The sequence below is a fragment of the Cyprinodon tularosa genome, unplaced genomic scaffold, assembly GCF_016077235.1.
Source record: "Cyprinodon tularosa strain WSP-4 unplaced genomic scaffold, ASM1607723v1 ctg633, whole genome shotgun sequence".
NCBI classification, from domain to species: Eukaryota; Metazoa; Chordata; class Actinopteri; order Cyprinodontiformes; family Cyprinodontidae; genus Cyprinodon; species Cyprinodon tularosa.
In genome coordinates, this window is record NW_024039378.1 from 377,728 (window position 1) to 386,999 (window position 9,272).

The following is a 9,272-nucleotide window of genomic DNA, read 5'->3' on the forward strand; positions in this document are numbered from 1 at the left end:
CATTCCGTCCGGAAGCAGCGGCTTTGACCCGGAAGTCAATCGAAAAATCGGCTACGGACCTATTTCCTTGTTTTAGGTTTAATAAACCACGAGATTCAGTACTTTGGTCAGAGTCATGGTTAAAAACTAACGAGAATTCTTTTAAGAATTGCTTGAATGTGCAGGAAAAACTGGATTCAGAAAGAAATTGGGCCTCTGCCCAATCAAGGGCTCTTCCACATAACTGAGATATGATAAAGGCGATTTTTCTCTTGTCGTTAGGAAAACTGGCAGGAGAGTGTTCAAGAATCAGCTTACATTGAAAAAGAAATCTCTTGCACTTACTTGGTAAGCCAGAGAATTTTTCCGGAAGTGAGGGGCGGAACTCCGAAAATGACGGACAGGGTTCTGATCTGATAGGCGGATTCGCCTCCGGAACCGGAAGTTGAGCTGGCTCCGCTCTGGGAGTAGCTTCACGGAAATAGCCGACTAACTCTTGCAAAGTTTGATTTGTTTGATCAAGACGAATGTTAAACTCACGGAGAGCGGTGTCATGGTTTTGGATGAGAGCTCCCTGCTGATCCAATACCCTCCGGAGTGTGTCTGCTGGTTTAGTTTGTTGGCCAGAGTGTTCTGTCATGTTGGCTTTCAGGGATCTAACCCACATGCAAAACATTCAGAGGCTGGGAAAAAGTTAGCAAGGTTTGTTGAACAGTTCACAATTATGTCACAGTGGTTCTGGGATAAATCGGGTCCGGGTCTGGTCACGACTGGTTTAATGCAGAGAGGGACAGATTGGTTAGCAGTCATCCAGTGAACTTGCAGGTTGTGCGTTTGCAGGTCTATACCTGATCAGAGTTTGAGCAGAGCGGTAGAAGGGGGGAACCGGGAGGGTCCAGAGGCTGAAGGCAGGCAGAGAGCTTGGCAAAGGCAGGGCAGAGCAGTTAGGGTTACAGAGCAGGTTCAGAGTTTCTCTCTCAGCTCCTACTGAGAGCGGGCAGGCAGGTTTCAGACTGAATTGGATTTCCAGGGTTCTACTGAGAACACACAGCTTGGTTTCTCGCTTGAGAAACCCTTCTAGGTTTTCAGGTTTCCAGGCAGGTTCTTCCATAACTGGCATAACACTGGTGTCGGGTTGTAGCTCTGCCCCTCCTTAAATGCTGGTCTCCTGATGAGCTCATGAGCTGCAGGTGTGGTGGTCAGCTTCTGCTCCAGGAGACCTAGAACGCCCTCTGCTGGAGAAAGGTGGACAGACCTCCAGATCCCAACAGTCTTGTCTAATCATAAATATTTTAATTGTTCAGAGCCAGTTCAACCTGTGTGTGAACTTCATGAGACAGCTGAAGATGGAAGTATTTGGAGACCCATAAAGCCAGACCGGTAGAGCCCAGTCCCAAAATGTCCTAATGTTACCTGTGTGATCTTGAGAATTATGTATTTGTTATAAGAAAAAACTTTTGAAATATATATGTTTTAAACAATTATTTTGAAAAGTCTCCATCACTATTTCCAAAATATTTGTGAAGGAGCCACTAAAAAAATTCAAGAACGCACATCTTAACAATACTATTACAGAATTGGGGTAAAAATGACCCCTTTAAGTGTTTCTGTTTACAGACATCCCAAGTCTCCCGGAAGTTCCGGGAGTCTCCCTGATATCGATAATTGTTCACTGATGCCCGCGAGTCGGATAAATTATCCCGGATTTTAGACTATGGGAGGTGGTGTTTTTTTTAACGCAAGTGAGAGCAGGCAGGCAATATATTAATTCATGCATCATGTGCAGATAAGAACTACTGCGATTGCGCAGACAAAGAGAGGGGTGTGGGGAGGAGGTTGCTGGTGAAACCTGTGCAGCGTATCTGTCCAAAGCGATGCTCTGTTCAACTGATTGGATCAGTCCGATAAGTTTGGGTTTACTCTCTGGCAGCCACCAAAGCTGTGCATCCTGTGAAATGGCAGAGGTTGAATCCTCGAGTAAAAAATGAAAATATCAGACAAATTTTAAAGCAGAATATACTAAACTATATCCACGTCTAGTGAAGGTGAGGAACAGTGGTGGATCTAGATCAAATGTACCGGGGGCCAGGAGGGGGCCAGCGTGTTTTCATGGGGGAACAGAAAAGCATGAAATAAAAAACAGGGCAAGGGATTCAAATATATTAAGAGAGCTGCATTAAGTTAAATTTCTTTTCAATTAGGTTCAATAGAAATTCTATTTCTTATAGGGTCAACATACATTTATAATTTAGGAATTTTAAATATTTTTGACTAATTTAAGTTAAAACTACCGTTTTCTGTCAAATTTAGATTAGAAACTGTTAGAGCATTTTTTTTCTATTTGTTGTGGAAAAAATCCTATCTCAGTAGCATTGAAGCTATTGTAGAAGCAGTTTTATTGTCTTATATATCCTTACACGTGGCCCTCTACTTACTTAGCAACAAAACAGTACATGCTGAAGGTCAAGTATGAGTCTTAGCAGTAATAAAGTCCCTAATGCCTAATTCGTACGCAATTAGATGATGTATGAGGAGCTTTGGCATAAACAGAGAACAGCTGTATAAACATTCCTCCGAATGTCACATCGACCGCTGGCGTCGACCAGCACACGTGAATTCCAGTAAGCTTTCGACATGATATTCCTGCGCATGTACAGTTACGTAATGTGATGTGGAAACTATAAATGCCACCTAGAATGGACTGAAGGGGGGGGATAACTGAATTGTGACGACGCGTTGCTGGATGTATGAAGTGTTTAAGACACCTGTATGAATTCAGTTTTGTAATTAAATGTGTCCCCCCTCCGGATGATAAAATGGTGTGAATCGTGGCCTTCTTTCTGTCATAAGGGAATTCTACCAATGAGCTTCCATAAATTTTATTGTTTATTGTTTTTGAATAATTAGTAGAACAGAATTTGTAAAGAAAAATAATGAATAGATCCAAAGGACCTATCAGTAACCATGTCTGTTCCAGCGCATATTATCATTAGAATTTCTTTTAAGTATTATGTCTACAGTACAGTGGCGAGGACATGATCTACAGGGCCAGCGGCCCCCGTTGGCCCCTGTCTAGAACCGGCCATGGTGAGGAATGATGACACCGAGGCGAGGTGCACTGTATGCTGAAGTCCCATGAAAAACAGAAAGCACAACCGATGTTCAAGGCTACAAGATTGAAGGTATTGAAAATAAAAGACCAATACTGTTCTGTTTTGTGTTTAAGAAATTACTGTTAATAAACAGTTGCTGAAAAGCTGTCGGCCTTAAGTGTGTGTGTATGGGGCATGGTGCGGGTCCGTTGTCCACCAGGTGTGTGTTTGGGGGGGTATGATAAGCATCTCCCTGAAATTAGTTTTTGGAACTTGGGATGTCTGCGTTTAACCATTTAAAACCCACCCGATGGGTTTTAAGTGGGAGTAAAAATTCAGAATGCATAAAGTTCCATAAAGTTCATCCAATTTAATTTATATATTCAGAAACTATAAGGTTTTAGCTTCAAATAATGTATTGCACATGTAATTTGGGCTTACAGTTCCTAAGTTATTTGCTTTTCCATTTGGGTATGCAAAATAGGCCAGGATTACCCAAAATGAGGTGGATGTTAAGGGGTTAAACAATTACAGCGTACCATCTCTGTTAACGTAGTATTACAATAAAGAAGTATAATGGAATGAATTGGCAGCCAGTTGAAAATCATAGTTAGCAACAGTGAGATTATGCTAACTGCTTCATTAGATCAGAGTTGCTTTTTGCTGACATGAATAAATTCCCTGTTCCCAGACATAATGAGAAAATCACAGAAACATTCTGCATCTACTGCAGCAAGTGCTTCCAGTCTAGGAACACTGTCATTAGGTTTGCAAGACTCTCAACCAGTAGTTTGCATTTGCATGTTCTTCTCAACAAAGAGCATCTCTGTTCTTACACAGAATAACAATTTAAGTCTAGTCTTCAAACAAAAGAAAACAAATAAAAGGTTAGAAATACATTTCTCAATAACAATGAGTTATACTTGCTCATAGATTTAATCTGCTTCTTCAGATTGTTCAGAGCAGATTTATGAGCAAAGTGTATAAAAACCCGCGTAGTCTATTGTGAAAACAATTTTACAGATACTGATAAAGAATTCAAAATCGGTAATTGGAGATAAAATATGGTAAATATAATAAATAAATAAAGTGGTAATACTTACAGAGCATCAGGCAGAATGATGAGAATGCCATTCTGTTATGACAGTCTCTTCCTGTATCATAGAAAATCTACCTGTGCAATAGTCAATGCAGGAAGTCATTATAAGCCATAACTCAACATAACAAACCTGATCGTTATGCAGCAGTATTATTGCATAAAGCTTTCAGCTCTAATGAAAGGTAGTTATTAAAAATTTTTTTAAAAAGGTATTGCTCAAACTGCTTAGTAAATTTTTTTATTTCAATTTATTGATTGTATCCACATCAGATGTTCTACATAGCCTTTTCATACACAACTCATATGGGTTAAATAACCTATTCTTGTGTATGCCCCCCCCCCCCCCCCCCCCCCCTATTCTTGTGTATTTACTAAGGTTTCAAAGGAAACAGGAAATGAGAGGTGTTGCAGACAGAAAAGGAGCTGCTGATTCTGCCCTGTGACTTAAAACTGCATTGTAACTTATGGCCCATGTATGAGCATCCGTTGATATTCGTCGGGAAATTTTGAGCATGTCCAAAATTTCTTGGCGTATTTGCCGTATGTGAACGTGTGCTAGCATGCTTTTGCATACTCATAACTCATCCAAGGTATGCCAGCCTTTTTGGCAGATTTTTGTACATCCAGCATACGATGGCTTAATCGTCAAGGTGGGACGGGCTTTAGGAAATATAGCCCACTTCAATGTTAGACTTTGTGTATCCTCTGCCCTAAATTTGCTGCTCGATCAGTGTTTATGCCTTAATAATGGCTTCAGTGCAGGCTGCTGTTTGTTACCACATCGTTTTTTAATACAGAAAAAAACTGCTCACCTGTTGTCCCAATGGGAATATTCAGGTGATCCCTGTTATTTCGTGCTTATTAAGTCCACAGTGTTAAAATATGGCATGTGTTTTGTGTTAAGGTGGTACAACCTTAGGTGTACTAACCTCCAAGACTCCAAGAGAGACCACAGTTCATTTAACTGAGGAGTGAAGTATGTTATCAAGTAGTCAGCTGCACAGGAGCACCACAGAGGACGGTACTCTCACCATTCATTTTTACTCTGAACATGTCTGACTTCCAGTACCAGACAGAGACCTGTCATCTGCAGAAATACTCTGATGACTCTGCAGTCATTTGGGTGCATCAAATATCGACAAGAAGCCAAATAAAGAGAGCTGGTGTAACCGATTTATGGCACTGTGGAAACAATAATCAGAGCCTGAATTTGTACAAAACCAGCAGATAATTTTTAGCATTTATGTTTTTAAAAAAAAGCTTAGTTTCAGTTTAGTTTTTATTAGTTTTCATTATAGTTTTTGTCTTTTATGTAATGCAATTTACATAAAAGGCCTGCCATCTGCTGGTGTAATCTAGCAAAGACACAAAACAAAGCATAATCTCCTTTTATTAGTTTTATAGAGTCATACATTAAGTTTTCAATTTTTTGCAAGATCTATTTTCTTATTTTAACTTCAATTAACAAAAACATTATCTTAACGCTATTTTTTATATATTGTCATTATTTTTGGAGAAAAATAGTGGCCTTGGTCCAGGCCAGGCTTCTTAATGAGGGGTGTCACCACTTCATGTATGAAACTGGCTCGTACATAGTATTCAAACTGATATTTATGAAATTGGTAACCTGGGAACCACAATAAGAAAATACTCCTTGGAATGATGAGGTGAAATCCCATCAAGTGAAAAACTACGGTATTTTCACGACTATAAGGCGCACATAAACGTCTTTTTTTCCCCTCAAAATGTGCGGTGCGCCCTTTGGTGCGGTGCGCCCTATGTGTGTTGTAACTGCGACTTTTGAGACCACCTCATTGAGGAGATGATGAAAGAGTGGCTGAATGTAAGGAGACCAGGTGTTTTTTTTTTCCACTCATCACCACACCATCGCTGTTAATCTGACTCCATGCGTGCCCATCTCACAGCTGATGTGAAAAACATGGTGAAACAAATTAATGCTGTGCTCGCTGTGAACCGGACGCAGCAGGTGCAGCAGAAGCAGCGAGTTTACATGCAAAGTCAACGGTTGACGAGCGTATAGACGCAGCAAAAGGTCCCGCAGCGCGTTTTGAGCGAGTCGGGAGCGCACCGCCAACGCGCTGCTGCTGCTCGAGATGGAAAAAATTGAAGTTTTGCTGCTGGAAGCGCCGCATCAACGAATCAGAGAAGCTGATCTGGGAGCTGACAGCGAGACAGACACATCGCTCTGATGACATATGATTTTAAAGCAAATGAAAGGGCTGGATGGATGAGAAGATGATGAAAGCGTGGCTGAGGGAGGTGTAGGCTATGTGAGGAGACCAGGTGGTTTTTTTCCACGCATCACCATCGCTTTTAATATGTGACTCCATGCTTGCCCATCTCACAGCTGATGTGAAAAACATGGTGAAAAAAAAGAAACGCTGTGCTCGCCGTTATCTCGGGGGTCTGACAAAGGAACTTCAACCGCTCGACATCGGTTTGAAGCGGCCGTTCAAAGTAAGGCTGCGAGCGGCGTGGGAGCGATGGATGGCCGACAGAGACCACAGTTTCAGGATAAGTGGAAGGCAGCGCCGGGCAAGTTACGCCACAGTTTGCGGATGGATTGTTAATGCTTGGACGAACCTGTCTGCTGGCTCTGTTGTTAGAGCTTTCGCAAAAGCCGGCATTATTTCTGAGGAGCCGCCCGGCACGGAAAGTGACTCTGACAGCGCAGAAGGGGAAACTGGCATGTCTGATTTAGCGCAGCTGTTTTATTCAGAAACAGAGGATGATGACTTTGATGGGTTCGATTAATACTTTGTAATAAATACATGAATAAAGCACAATCATACTCAGTTTTGCTCCCGCTCTATTTTTCTACCTGAAAACTTAATTCAACAGCAGCCTGTGGGCGGGTCTCCTCCGGGTTCACCGTGGCAGCTGGCAGGTGTTTTTTCATCTAAATAATCTTAATCTTGGAGCTATATTTGCTGTGATCAGTGGGAATAAAGTAGTTTTAATATGTTTTTAAGTGAGAAAATACACCTGAAAACTTAATCATTGCAGTCAGTTCATCCAGATTATCTATTTCTGTCGGAGGCGCTCAGACCCCCACATACCAGCGGTGCACCGACAGCAGAAATCCCTTCATCAGCAGCCTCTAGGCTGGGCAGCCTCCCGGCGGCTGCTGGCAGGTGTTTTTCATCTAAATAATTTTAGCTGCAGGCACCAGGATACCGGTAATAAAAGCGAACAAATTCCGTCGGCAGGTTTCAGGATTTTAAGTTAATTTAGGAGTGATCACAGCGCTGTGTCATCTGCGATGTGTCTGTCTCACGGCCAGCACCCAGGTTTGATTAATACTTTGTAATAAATACATGAATAAAGCACAGTCATACTCAGTTTTGCCCCCGCTGTATTTTTAAATACGCAGTAGAGGTATTTAAAGGTAGTAGAGGACATGTACCTGTGTATAAAAAACGCGCCCTATAGTCCGGTGCGCCTTATGTGTGTGTTAAATACAGAAATGGGACACATAACTGAGAGTGCGCCTTTTAGTACGGTGCGCCTTATGGTCGTGAAAATACGGTAATTTACTTCATATGATTAAAGGTCTCTTCATAAAGAAGTATAATGAAAAGCTAAAATCTACAAAAACAGGAGAGCTGGGAGCTTTAAACCTTTCAACCTTGTAAATGAAAAGGCTCAAGAATTTTTCACACAGTTAAGCTGAGCACTTCAAACCAGCTGCTTGTGGGACACCAACAAAGTTAATGGTTTAATAAAGAACCCTAGGATTGCCAGAGTTACAGGAAATATCTGAGAATTTTCAGTTTCTTGCACTTTTCACAGTTCCTTTGTCTGTTTGGAAGAAAATTGAGACTACCTAAACAGAAAAAAATATAAAATAAAATAAAAGAAATGAGTTAAAATAACAGTTTAAAATGGCCTCAACATCAGAGTTGCCCAAAGAATCATTGGGTCAGCATGCAGAGCAGAAGGTTGCTCAGATCTGCCCATTAGGGAAGAAATCATCAGGAAAAATTCAAAATTCCAGCCTGCTTTAACCCTGTTCCCCCTTGTAACTTTACAATACAAAGGTCTATAACTTTTAAAGTTTCAGGAGTACTTTGTCATCATAAAACATGTTTGTAAGCCAAAAATGAAAAAGGTGGGACACCGTGTGTCCAATTTAGACAGGGGGAGATAATTATGGCAGGGACAGACAGCCCGATAGAATCTACAGCAAAAACTATGTCTGTGTAAGTTCAAGACTAGTGTCAAATCATAATCTTAAAGTCGTAGGCAACTGAATGTGATTGGTTGTTTATCAAGGGGGGATGGACGTCTGTGTCTTCAGCAGGCGTAGAGCTAACAGAACTGGCAGCGTTGCGAGGCAAGGGCTCAAACATGTACGGCTGTAAGCCTTCTACACCAAACCAAGCTTCTGCCGCCCTGGCGTCCTCTTCCACAACATCTTCATCCCCGCTTTCCTCCTCTAAATAAAAAATGTATGACGGAGGAGACTCATCCATGACCTCCGACACTAAACTCTCCTCCTCTTGCATGTTTCCTCTGTCCATAGCGTTCCTTGACAGTGTTGTTTCTAAGTCACCAATTTAGTGCTTCTTGGTCCCAATGGAATTTCCCATTGGGAGCCTACTAGCTCTAAGTTACTAACTGGTTAGCAAGATGCTTGTGAACCTTCCGACACAACAATCCCGCCCCTTTGATAAACGACCAATCACATTCCCTTTATTCACTCGTGTAAAGTGTTAAAGATAGACTATGTGTCTGCACCCTGATGCTCTATCTTTCCAGTTATTTTCCTGAAAAGAGATCACTCGGGACAAAATCTTTGCATAACACTTCATAACTTACATGTATTAAATAACCAAGAGACATGACAACAGATTCTGATAGAAATTGTAATCTTACTCAGATCAGAGTAATTGCATAGAATATACAGAATATATAGAATATCGGTGAAACCAGGTGAATCTGCTGGAGGGGGTCATAGGATGTGTCATCAGCTGATAGAGTGCAGAGTGCAGTAGATGAGAGGCTCTGTGATTGACTCTGGACTTTAGCAGACACTTTTAGCCAAAGCCACTTACAAAGTAGACATAATCTTACAGTTA